This window comes from Pecten maximus, chromosome 16 (assembly GCF_902652985.1).
Source record: "Pecten maximus chromosome 16, xPecMax1.1, whole genome shotgun sequence".
Taxonomy (NCBI): Eukaryota; Metazoa; Mollusca; class Bivalvia; order Pectinida; family Pectinidae; genus Pecten; species Pecten maximus.
The window spans coordinates 6999619-7013709 of NC_047030.1; the positions used below are offsets into that span (position 1 = coordinate 6999619).

The 14091-nt window shown below is 34.6% G+C and overlaps 2 long non-coding RNA genes across 3 annotated transcripts; one reads left to right on the plus strand and one right to left on the minus strand.

The window, feature by feature from the left end:
• Window positions 1-2595: 2595 nt before the first annotated feature.
• Window positions 2596-5026, plus strand: LOC117344865. The gene is made up of 2 exons (XR_004536273.1): window positions 2596-3385; window positions 4621-5026. It is a non-coding gene; the product is annotated as an uncharacterized LOC117344865 (long non-coding RNA).
• Window positions 5024-13922, minus strand: LOC117344864. Of its 2 annotated transcripts, XR_004536272.1 has the most exons (5): window positions 13515-13922; window positions 11657-11660; window positions 7653-7824; window positions 7162-7293; window positions 5024-6441 (listed from the first exon to the last, which is right to left on the minus strand). It is a non-coding gene; the product is annotated as an uncharacterized LOC117344864 (long non-coding RNA). The 2 variants fall into 2 exon arrangements; XR_004536271.1 differs by lacking the exon at window positions 11657-11660 and having other exon boundaries at window positions 13515-13918.
• Window positions 13923-14091: the final 169 nt, after the last annotated feature.

Below are 14091 nucleotides of genomic sequence, written 5' to 3' on the forward strand. Positions count from 1 at the left end.
TTGTGGGGGTTTTTATTCGTTTGTTATTTTTTGGTTCGTTTTAAAAAATTTTTCGGTTGTCTGATAGGTATTTTGTCGGATAGGGTACCCTTTTATTTTATTTTTTTTTTTTCCCCCCCCGTTTCTGTTTGGGTATCGTTTGTCGTTGTAGGGTATCTATGTCTGATATGTACGTCGTCGTAAATTTTTTCCTGTGGTATGGTTTTTAGTCGTGATATGTAGGGGTTTCGTGGATTTTTCTCTTTTGTTTTCTTGTTTTTTTTTTCGTGGAAAAATTTTTTGTGTTTTTCTTCCCCCGTTTTTGGGGAAGAAAAGACCTGGTGGATTTCGTACTGTCTTAATTGCTTGGGGGTTTTTTCTGTCTTGTATCGTACTTTTCGTGAAGTACTTCTGCTTTAACGTATCGTAGGTCGGGGTATCGTGAGTAGGGATATCGTTCTTTACTGTCTTTATATTAGGGGGTTTTTTTTGGTATCGTTTGATCGGGGTTGTTTTGGTTTTTATGTTCTTAGTTTTTTCGTATTGTGTATTTTTTGTAGGCTTGTTCGTACTGTCGTGTTTGTATTGTTGGGTTTTGTATGTATTTCGTGATATGGGTCGTTTTGGTTTTGTTTTTTGTTATGTATTGGTTTTATCGTTTCTTAGGGAGTATTTTTTATCGTATCTCTTTTTTGTTTTTTAAAATTTTTTAATTGTACTTAAAAAAAAAAATTTAAAACCCCCCCCCCCCCGGGATAACTTTTTTTTTTCCCCCCCCCAAACCCTTAAAAAAAATTTTTTTTAAAAGGCTAGATAACAGGATTGTAGAGATAAAAAGGGCCCGGGAAACAAGGTGTTTTTTTTAAAAAAAAATTTTGATTTTGGAAAAAAAATTTTTTGGGGGGTTTGTTATTCTAGCCCCGGGGGGGTTCTTTTGGAAAAACCCTAAAAAAAAAAAAATTTAAGGGGGTGAATAATGTTTAAAAAGGGGGGGATGGATCCGGGGCGGCCCCCAAAAAAGGGGAGGGGGAAAAGGGGGGGGAAACAAAGGGGCCCTTAAACAAAGGGGTACTATTCACCCACCCAAAAACCCCAAAAAACCCAAAAAAAAAAAAATTTAAAATTTCATCGTACTGTCGTGATATGGTATCGTGCTGTCATGATATCGTATCGTACTGTCGTTATATCGTATCGTAGTGTCGTGATATCGTATCGTACTCTCGTGGAATCGTATCGTAGTATCGTGATATTGTATCGTAGTTTCGTGGTATCGTATCGTACTGTCGTGATATCGTATTGTACTGTCGTGATATTGTATCGTACTGTCGTGATATCGTATTGTACTGTCGTGATATTGTATCGTACTGTCGTGATATCGTATCGTAGTGTCGTGATATCTTGTCTTAGTATCGTAGTATCGTATCGTAGTGTCGTGATATCGTGTCGTAGTATCGTAGTATCGTGATATCGTATCGTACTGTCATTGTATCTTATTGTAATATCGTGATATCGTATCGTAATATCGTAGCTTAGTATTAAACAAAGCGATATTACGATGTCCCGAATCAGCCACCATATGAAACAGATATAAACTAATTATTTTAAGGTTCTCAGACCTATACACGATACTAAGCCTCAGTATGATACACAAATGGACCTCGAGAAGTAAAACAATGTGATTGTTTGAATGAGGACCGAATGATGATTGGTTGGGAACCATAGTGTGTGTTCTGTTCATCTTCAATACGCCACGTGGTGTCATCTTTAGGAACTAAAACACACAAAAAAGACAATTCTGAGGGGTGTTAAGTAATGCTAAAGTAACGGGGTAGTGAGAGGTCCAGGTCTGGACCTCGGAGTAATGATCGGACCTCGGAGAAAGGGTGTGTAAACTAAAAGTGGACCTCTGAAACGGGTAAATGCGAGTACAGTACTGTACACACACACACACACACACGCACACGCACACACACACACACACACACACACATATATATACAAATATGTGCATGCTATACATATGTACATTGCTCTACCCGAGGTAACTTGAATTATTTTTGTATTCTTGTAATTGTATTATGTCGATGAGATGTATACTCTCAAGATTAATAAAGAATTGAAATGCAATCAATTTGGACTTCTGTCGGAAAGATCAACAACACTCCAAATGTTAACAGTTCTGGACGAATGGACACAGATGTTAGACACGGGAGGAGAAATCAGTGTAATTTACATGGACTTTATGAAGGCTTTTGACAAGGTACCCCATCGTCACCTGATACCTAAGTTGTACAAATATGGAATCAGACATAAAGCTGTAAAGTGGATAGAAAATTCCCTGGACAATAAACACCAACGAGTCGTAGTTGATGGATTCACATCGAAATCCAACGGCGTGCTCAGCGGAATTCCTCAATGAAGTGTGTTAGGGCCAACTCGTTTTGTTCTGTATATTAACGATATGCCAGGGGACACAATATCACCGGTACCGTGTCCGTCATTCGCAGATGACACAAAATTACACCGCAAAATCAGAGATGACACGTTAGCACTCTTCAATCAAAATGGTCGGATAATTGGTTATTACAGTTTCATTGCAACAAATGTAAGGTACTACACATTAAAAAGGATCTGGCAATTGGGAATAAAATTTTAAATGACAAAACGGAGAACACATCACGCTAGAAAATATTTCGTTGGAAAAAGATTTGGGCATATCAGTAGATGATCAATTAGACTTTCGAACGGATATACAAAACTTTATTGATAAAGTAAATTCTTTTCTGGGCATCATCATGACAGCTTTTATGTTCAATGACGAAATGCATGTTTAAACAACTGTTGAGGGCAGTCATGACATAATTTGGATTACCCGGCGTGTGTATGGAACCCCTATATAAACAGAAGGATATCGACATGCTAGAAAGTGTACAACGTAGAGCTACAAAACACGTACCAGAGCTAAAGGAACTATCCGATAGAAAACGATTACAGAAGTTAAAACTCCCTACACTGAAATACAGGAGGATGTGAGGGGACTTGATAAAAAAAATAAAATAATCAAAAACTTTTTCGATAACAGAGTAACCTCATATTCATTTAATTTTGACGTCGACCAGCAAACTAGTGGCCACAATTTTAAAGCGACTATTCGGGGAAACAAACTTAGTCTAGATGCATTATCTGGTCTTCCAAAAGTTCTATCACAGCAATGCGATGGTCAAGTTCTGCTTGCATTGTCCAGTTTTGACCACTTTAATTCGGGAAAAGCCCTGTCCTAATATAACACATATCTATTTTTATAAGTCACGTGGTATTTCGAAAACGAGGCAGTGAGAAAACGTCAACAGAAACACGTGAATTTTTAGAGATGTCCGATTCATCAAGCAGTCAAAGCAGTAACACGGTACGTAAACACTTAATAAACATGTCATATATGATGCATGTGTGGGACTTATGCCTAAAGATTGTTTTCATATGACTTAATACATGCAATAATAACAATAAAAACTGAAATCGGTGTGAATCGGCATCCGATGCAGAGATGGGGCCCAATGTGGGGTAATCTAATGTATGTCATCGTTACCGGTGATATCGTGATCAATTCATTTACACTAAATCAATAATCGTGTAGGCATATATATATATATATATATATATTAGAAAACAATCAAGACATAGTGTTATTGATTTAACAGGATATGAGTAGATGAGGTGAATGCTTACAGTAATTTAAACAATCAAATATCATGCATGTAGACCTACATGTATTTCTCGACAGAAGTGAAGCTTCGGGAAACGTTTCAATTACCAATATGTTATACATGTATACATGCACATGCACATAACGGCTATTGACAAAGCCTCTTAGCTCCAAGATTCTTACTTCCATGACGATATGTGTTTTGTTTTCTCATCAGTTTGAAGAACTTCATGTAATGAATTGCCAATTCAACCTCGAGCTCCCTGTTTAGGACGGAGTTTCCAATTTTGGACAGCTCAATTTACTATTATCAATTAATAAAGCTAAACTATTTGTATATTTAAAGATCTATTGATTCTTTATAAAAGAAATACTCAAAATATGCTGTTTTATATTGTTATTTTATTTGTCTCTATATATTGAATAAATTTCAATTATGTTTAATTTTGAATAATGAGTTCCCCCATGGAAAGTTGTAATAGTTTGCATAGTACTGCTGTATGTATAACATTATTTAAATTTTGCACTTGAAGAATTCTTTTGATACCAAAGTCTTACCCCCATCATTACCATTTAAAGGAATGCTGCTGTCATTGATCACCAAACATAATCAATATACCAAATAGAGCATACCTATATAGCTATAGACTAATCATATTTTCATACCAGGCTTATGTGATCTTGTTAACTGAAGTGTATTAGAATACCTACTTTTGGTTGCTGAACATGCAAATTTCTTTAGTTTTCTATTGTTACACATATATAAATGAATTAGTATGTACATGTATACAAATATACATGTATATACAAATGTATTTATATTTTGTCTTCGATATGCATAGCAATATAAAATTCATCAGTAAACTTTTCTGTTGCATTGCATTGTAAACTTTTTCCTTCAGTTTTGCTCTTACAATAATTTCTTGCTTTCTCATCAGATAGATTATGAATATGCACAAGTCCATACATCCCCAAGGAGGGGGAGGGGATTAAGGAGGAGGGGAGGAACCTGTGGACGGCTAAGGGGTCGAGGAAGGAGTCTCGGGGCAGACAGCAGTCCAAGGATGGAGAGGGCGAGGTAGAGGAAGGGGGCCAAGGGGTGCACATGGTACAGTTGCTGTGCTGCAGCAGGAGGATCGGGCCAGGGTACTGACATTGCAACAGCAAAGGAGAAGGGATCTACATGAACCTTGCGCTCCTATCATACAAAGCTAATAATCATATTTTTGTAATATTAGTAGTGTGACTTTCTGTATGCTACTGTTTTATGAATGTTATCCACAATTTACTTCATCATTCAAATTATTTTGACTAGTTGATAATCAATTACAAAGTACTGTATTATTTCTTTTCATATCTTTTTTATTTTGATATTTCTTTGGCATGTACACAGACAAAAAGAACAGTAGACATTTTACCAAAGCATTCAGGAGACAATTTATACTATTACTCACTGAAAGTGTTAAATTTTACCAAAAATGCACAGACCCTCTCACACATCAAACATACTTCCCATATGTGTATGAACACCTAATTTTTAACCAACCAAGTGAATGGTATGGTTATAAGACCTGTTTCTCTAGGTAGGTATTTACATTACACATGGGGGTATTTCATTTTAGTTCACAGAATATTGAAAAAATATGCAACTAGACACTTGATTAACACATTTATCAGAATGAACCATCTATGAACACAATGTTATTATAAGTTAATAACAACTACACACAATGTTAGTACACACGTGCACCTCAAACACATTCTCACAAGTGAACACTTCGTATACACACTGATATAATTGAACACTTCCTACAAACTGATAGTGAACACTTCCTACACACACTGATAATTGAACACTTCCTACAAACTGATAGTGAACACTTCCTACACACACTGATAATTGAACACTTCCTACAAACTGATAGTGAATAATTCCTACACACACTGATAATTGAACACTTCCTACACACACTGATAAGTGAACACTTCCTGCAAACTGATAATTGAACACTTCCTACACACAATGTTGAAAGAACACCTGCATTTACTGTCAAGTGAACACTCTCAAACACACACTAGTACTGAAATGTAAACACCTGCAATACACCATTAAGTGAACACCTACCTCCTACATGTTCTGAAATTGAACACCACATTTACACAATACTTACTTCCACAAACAATTATCAAAAAACGCATACATACCTTAAATAAAACCTTAGTAGAAAAATTTGGAATGAAATTTGAGGGAGAATAGATAAGTTATATAAGTGCATTTAAATTTATCAACTCAAAAACCAAAAATAAGGAAAAACAGTTATTTTTATACATTAGAATGCTACAGTACTCCCACCCACATGGATTTGTTCTATAATAATTGTTTTATGTATTAGGATATAATCAGAAGGATGGACCCAAAGCCACTGATAAATTTAGTTCTTCAGCTAGTGTATCGTCAGCCAGGCCTAGTTTTTGACCTTTGCGAAAATGTAGGTGAACCAGAGGATCCAGGACTAGAACCAAATGCTGCTCCTCCAATTCATTTCAACTGTACTGCACATCCAACATATCTCCATTGGAGAATGATATTTGCACCACATGCTTTTCTTTGACAAGTTGTGGGTATTCGAACTGACGTGAGTTACAACAGGGCACTTTGTCCTTCATCCTCTGCAAGCTCATCATCAACATCAACCTCTTCCATTTCTATGGGATCTTCAGCCATTGGCAAGTGTTCAGGTTGATGTGTCTGAGGTATACTGGATAGTAAAAGATAATGTACAATGTAATTCATTTAAACAAGAGGCCCAATGAACCTGTATCGCTCACTTGGCTATACAGCAACTTTGAAGTTATCTCAGTTATTTCTGAAGATACTATGAAGATTACCGCTTTATCAAAATCACAGTAGGCTAGGTTTATCAATAACAATTAACTTCCAGCATACAATTAGGTTTCAGAGCCTCTGCTAGTGAGAAACCATTTTTTTTAAAGATTAAGCCTATATTTAACCCAAATTACATAGAATGAATGTCATTCATTTTGAACAAACTTGGTAGCCTTTTACACCAGCATGCTACGGGCCTAATATCAAGTACCTGTGCCTCTTGGTTATTGAGAAAAAGTTGTTTAAAGTAAAACGTGGACACCGGATGGCCAGACAGAAAGACAGCGGGACAGACGTCGGATGCCGCCCCAGTACTCCTCCACAGCAGCATATTACAGTTATAATTATATGTTTCTTGGTTATTGACAAAAATGTCCTTTTAGTTTACTATTGAGGATGTTAGACCTGTGTGACCTTGAATGACATTGACAGCAAGGTCATCCATTTACAGACTGTGTGCAGGATGACAGGTGACAGAACATAATGTCCTGCGGGGAAATTGGGCGTACCAATACCTCTTTACTATATATACAAGTAAATGTATTATTATAGCAATAAGAACACACCATCAAAAATAACACAACATACTTACTCAATAAATGAGGTGTCATCCTCTTTAGCCTTCTGTTGGTAATGGGAAAGCAAGCTGGCATTAATGTTACTCTGGGAGTCTGATTGTAATGCTTCCACACAAGATAAATCAGACGAGTGTGATGACTGAGCTCTGAAATATTAAAATTATGAAAAATTACACAATTCTTTTAAAAACAAATATATATGCCCGAAATGGTGTATTATTTATTCATGACATGCAGTAGCAGAGCATGTTTATAATTACAGAATATAAATTTAGTATGTTTGACTGCTCACCCTACCATACAATATGGTGCTGGGTCTAACAGTTAAAATATGTTGTAAAAAACAAAATAGTAAAAACATTTATGGAATTACAATGTCATATATGTGTGACCTGCTACAGTTTACTTCAACACGGAACGATGAACACTGAATAAAAAAATTAAGATACATCGATGTATATTTTGAGGGGTTATAAATCCAACATAGTTAGATCCAAGAACTTACTCTATATCTGAGACATCGGAGGTCTATCTATAGCTATAGGTTCTTTATGGGCATGTGCAGGCGTAGATGTTACTGGTGTAGGGGTGCACACATGTGATGGCGGTCCCATAGACGTTTCAGCTGGTGTCGGGATGTCTTCACCTGCATGAACTTCTTGTGTCAATGAAGTGCACTTGAAAAATATAAAAATAATTATGTACTGCATGCTAAGTTATAATGATAATCTTTTCCCCACAAATCGTAATTTTTACCACATTTCAAAGAATGGAACAAAACAGCACTTGTATTTGAAGCCATACACCAATATTATTTGCAAATCGTTTATATTATGAGTCAACTGTATATCTGAAACATATAGGCCTATATGCCTACATGTAATATGATAGTCGTCCTGAAAGTCCTACTGAACTTTACACATACACCATTTTGTATTTAATAAAGAAAACAGTAAGCTTGATAGGTCTGACATTAATCATCAGTCATACATCAATTTATAATTTTTCATAATTAAAATGATAGTGGCATAAATATAGCCTATATATATATATATAGCTGTGATATGCGAACAATAAAAAAAAACGTATAAATTACCCCTTACGGGGCCCCATAAAACGGAGGTGGAATGTGTCTATCTCTTCATTCTACACCAATCGGAACACCTCGCCTCCGTCTGCGAACGTAGGCTCGGAGGTAAGTGTATGAATACACATGAAAATGATGGGTCCAGGTGATTCGCCAGACGATGACCAAATTACCGCGAACTATAGCTGGCGATAGGGTAAACAACATGGCTGCGCCCAGTCTATTCCATGCGGTTTTTAAGTATTTCACTGTATATGTGAAGAGTAAGCGTTATATCAATGTTATTGACATGTTTTTCATTTTAGTTTTGTGTTATATTTATGATCCAACCGTATTTGTAAAGATCTACTATGTGTGTACCGGTACATGTAACATCTACAGCCAGGTTATTCCCTTATTGTTTTTATTAAATCCATTTTTTTTTTAACGACAGCGATGCGTTCCTTATATCAACAAAAGTATCCCTAAAAAGTCCTCTTGTCTGCCAAATGTCATAAATGTTAGTTAACTCACCGAGAATACACATTAATAATAGCTAGACTGATTTAATTCTGGTAGATGCTTGAGTAAAAAAATAAGTGGCATGAGTATGATAATCGTAAGAATAAAATACACTCTTCAACATTAGACATGTATTTGAAATACATTTTATATATGATTTTAAATTTTACATTAATTCACAGGTAGCAACCTTGATTCTGAAACCTATATATATAACTTTATAAAAAAATACTGTACCTCTTGACCACCTTGATAGATTTCAAGTCATCAATACGTTTTGTTGCGCCTTGTCCTTGATTAAAAGTTTTTCATCAATATATCATTGTTGTGGTTCCTTGGATTTCTTTATGATTATATACAATTTCACCACCTCTTAAAGTTTATGTACAGTTTCCCAAAAAAAAGATCATTTTAAATTTGTAAAAATTGTCTCACAGTCCTCTTTTTCCTTTTATATACTGGCTTGTAGATATTTAAACACAAGTTGGGTGAAATTTTATCAGCAGGTCTTTCCAATGCTTGTTGAGTCTATTTTTGAATTGGTTAATTGTCTCACTTTCTACCACTTCCCCTGACAAGTTATTCCAGTCATTGATTACTCTTATACTAAAGGAGTTTGTTCTGATGTTCAGTCTGGTTTGGGGCTTCATACTTTTGTATTTGTGTCCTCTAGTCCTCCTGTTTGTCTCTATTTCGAAGAAATCTTCTTTTTCAAGGTTGTCTATTCCCTTGATTATTCTGAATGTTTAAATCATATCCGTTCTTTTTCTTCTGTATCATGTAATGGTATATTCTATCTGAGTTAGTTACAATTTCTATGGTGTATTGTCAAGTCTCAGTTTTTTCCTGGCAGTTTTTATGTTTGATTTGTTCATGGCACTTGTATGTTGTCTGTTGGCAATTAATAACTGTTGTGAGTGGTCAGTTGAACCATTTACTTTGAAGATTGTGAGGTTATCTAAGAGATTCAACAATAATAGCTTGGATCTAATTTGTACTTTTCACTCATTTGTCAATATGCTTGGGTATGTGTAGTGAGGGCCGATAACTCTGTTGGAGCACGAAAGACGGATAAAAATAAATTCCTTTCCTTTAACATTAATACCTTGCACTTAATTTCCTCACTTTCACTTAATACCACACATGCACTTCATTCACTGGTGTGACATTTAAACCCTCAATTATGTTTAAAAATTAACACTGGCACGAGGAAATTGAAAGTTTTGGGGTTACCAGTGTAATAATTCTCACAATTCTACAGTTTTCTGGAATATGACACTTTAATTGATTATGAGACATCAATTGGCATCTATCCAAGTATAAGTTCAGGGCCTCTTGTGCGTTGTTCAATGATGTAGTTACTAACGACTACAAGGAGACCCAGCCTCAAAATGATCCTACATGACTGAATCATATGTGTGGTGATAAAACTAGCAAACAAACAAACCTAAGTAAAATCAGCTTAGGAACAAACGCACTTGCAGTACATGTATTCTAATGGATGAATAGTGACATGCCATCAAAGTTTAAAAAATGTCATGCATCTTTTGACATCAAAATCAATGTGTTGAGCATTTTGTTAAAAATACTATGAATCTAATTTATTGAGCAAAGTTTTTAATTGAATAAGACATCAGCTGACCAGAGATTTATTACTTGTACATGTATATAATTTATTTTCTTTATTTTCATTTTTACAATCTCATCATCATCATCTTCATGTGAATGTACTATCTTGACATATACTGTTAAGTGCATATTCATCAAAATACACATCAGCATTTTTTTTACCATGTATATATGGCATACATATATTGAACTTCCAATCCAAAACAAAAAAGATGGGGGGGGGGGGGGGGGGGGGGGGGGGGGGGGGTAGATCTTACAGCCTCATTCCTCCACATCACATAATATGACCCACAACCTTTCATAGCAAGATATCATTCACATATGAACTAATGAATTGCCTATTGTATATCAAAATGGTATTCCTAATGTATTAATTATGATAAATATTTCACTTAATTGTCAAGATGGACAGGAAAGTGTGAAAAAAGAGAAGAAGTTAGGAAAGGTAGTGGAAAAAAAGACAAATAAATACTAGTATGTTTGGCTTTGTCAAGGGCTGGGAGTAAGTACAAAAGGGTGCTTCTTGTGAAATGTAAAAATGATATCAATAATAGTTGTAATAGTAATAGTTTAATCATACTTGGCAATTCAAACCAAATACCCAACTTATGAATTAACTACTGTAACTTTTTTTTACCATTTACTCCATTGTACTTCAAACTTTTCCTTAACAGTCACTCCTACCAGAAGCAATAGATTGCTGAACTTTATAATAAATGTCCTTTTTTGTGTTGATTAAAGAGTTTATATGTATTGAGTTGTGAAAACACCTCATTCGGTATAGATACTGCTCAATAATAATGATAATTTCATTATCAATTCTATTTATAGGTGAATACTTAACAGAAATCTTTAAGTACAGTAAGTGTAGTTTGAAACAATCTTCTAATTCAATTTAATTTTAATTAAAAAGTAAATAAGACTAGAATTCAACTTCTTCAGAATATATTTCACTTGGATTGTGGAGTGAAATAAAAAGGTGATTGAACTGCGATATCATCAGTGATTTAATTACATATGATATCTGTCAACAACAGTTAATGACCTTCTACTCCAGGTTTTAATGAATGATTTAAGTTTATTTTTTTAACAAAATTCAGTCTTGGTTCAGCTGACCAGAGATAATTATCACTGTGTCAACAGTCAATGTCACTGTTAAAATGTCAAGTCACTTTTAGCTGGTGTTTTTTTTACACTGGTACACATTTTGTTTTAGCTGTAGCATGAAGCAACAAAAGTTGACTTGTCAATGTTCAGGTTTTCATAAAGGGCTATTCCAAGCTTTCCTTCACCGGCCTAGGAGGCAATTTTCCATCACATCAATATTTTTTCTGGTATGTACAGTGTATATAGATGTAATCATATAGAAAAATCAAATCCCTTAACTTTAAACAAAAAGAACACAACAAGATAAGAAAAAACACATTTCTGGAGACATATATGTGGAGACATACATGATAGAAGAAAAGTTGGAGAACCGGATAATGATTTTACCATTAGTAAACTTTATCCTCTATCATAATATATTAATAGAATCATACCAAATTGATATGCTTCAGGGTTAACTATGTATTTTTATACCTAATAAACATAAAAATATTTTATTTCACCATTCTTTAACGGGTTTTGTATTATTTGAAATAATGTTCTAATAGGAATTTTATTTGCTTTTTGGAAAAAAAACTCTCCATGTTAACCACTTTCCTAAAGAAAACATCCTGGTTCATTTGCCTTTGTGGATGACACATGGTTGTGTTCTGTATAATGCTGATGAAAATAATATAAAAGTATATACATATATATATAATATTGGCAAAGGTTTGTTAATATTGAACAAAAATAGACTTTATCAAAGTGCAGGTATGATCATTACCCTGTATATAATGTATGAGTGCATAATCCAGCTGTGGAGGAACAGTACAGATATTCTGGGTCTGGTATAATATAAATCAGACTATAATCTAGCTGTGGAGGAACAGTACAGATATTCTGGGTCTGGTGTAATATGAATCAGACTAGACCTATATCTGCTGTCACTTCTTTTTTTATGATTTTCAAGTTAGAGAAAGGAGAACACATCTTTCATGAAAACTTATCTCGGCCGTGTTTACAAGTTTTCTGTATTTTACTTTTGTCTAGATTTCATATTATAATTTATATGCATTTATAACATCAACATTCCTGCATACATGTAATTCAGATATTGTAGAAGTCTTTATATGCTAGTGATAATTTGGATGTATATCAATAAGAAATACAATTGTACTTGAAATATCATAATCATAACATTCAGGTATGCTAATTCCTCCAAATTATGAGTCTTAAATTTCAGTGTTTTTACATATAAATATATCTACAAAAATATCATATTTGAAGGTGATCACGATGTTCTGCAAATCTTGCAATTGATAAAAATGTGGCTGTCATAATGAGATGGCAGGAATGATGATGTTTATAGATATCTTGGCATATACAAATGTATATATTGTATATATTGATGTACATATATATTAATTATATCAGACCTGTCATGACAAATATATATATATATATATATTAAAAGATAAAAGAATCAAGGGTGAGATCTGTCGAAATCATTTCAGAAAATTAGAGAACTAATATGTATTGAGTAACAGAAATACCCTACTTGACAATCGAACACTCGCTGACAAAACAAAACATTACCATTTGAGATTGTTAGACAAATATTTACTTGGAGGTAAATCAGCGACTTCCTAATGATCGAAATATGAGAAATATAACGAAATACTACAATCGTGATGTGGAAAACTTTTGACATCCCATTAACTACCGTTTTCACATCATGTCGATTTATGATGATCGCTGAATCTCGCCGTTTAATGAAACATGGGCGCCGCCATTTTTTGTGTCATGTGATCGAAAGTAGTCCAAAATGGTTACTACTTTGGTCCGAGTCTAGTTTCGGAGAAAATGACGAGGGGTTCCGATTGCATTCTACACATCATTTTTCATTTATGTTGCTTGAAACTAATAACCATTACACTTAAGCAACATACTTTATGCATTGTTTGTCAACAAAATTAAGGACATTTACGAGTTACATTCTGATTACGATATAAAATGTGCGGCAATAGAATAGAACTGACCCTACGCAGGCTACGGGCTTACCACTTATCCAGAAGAATCCGTGCTGCATGCTCGTTTGTAGAGAAACTATTTTCTTCATTGAATGTCTTCCACCTAGTGTGTTGTTTCCCCAGTCGTATAATCGGGTTGACCTGTGACCATTTCTATTTACGTCGCTATGTTGCCGAACTCGTTACAATTCTAGGCCGACATCTCTTAGCTTCGGAAGCCATGTTTCTGCCGCTTATGTTTACGTTCTACTTGCCTAGATTCTTGCGCATGCGCCCAAAGCGGGAAATTTGCATTTTATCTCGTCATTCGACAGTGAGAGGATTCCCCAGAAAATTATTATTTTTTAATTCTAGGGGTTACATATCGCCAAAACTTCAATAAGAATTTTTCATAAGAGTGTATTTTCTTTATGGATTTGCCGTTTTTTCAACTTTGACCTATTTCTTCCCCGAATAGTCGCTTTAAGATGTACAAACACCACTGAAACAATGACTGGGCGTATATTTTTCACAAGTAGGCCTATAGAGTGGTTGATACATGTTGTAAATTCCCAATCAATTGTTCAATTTGAAATTGAGGTGATCATTTCAAGAATGTAATATATGAT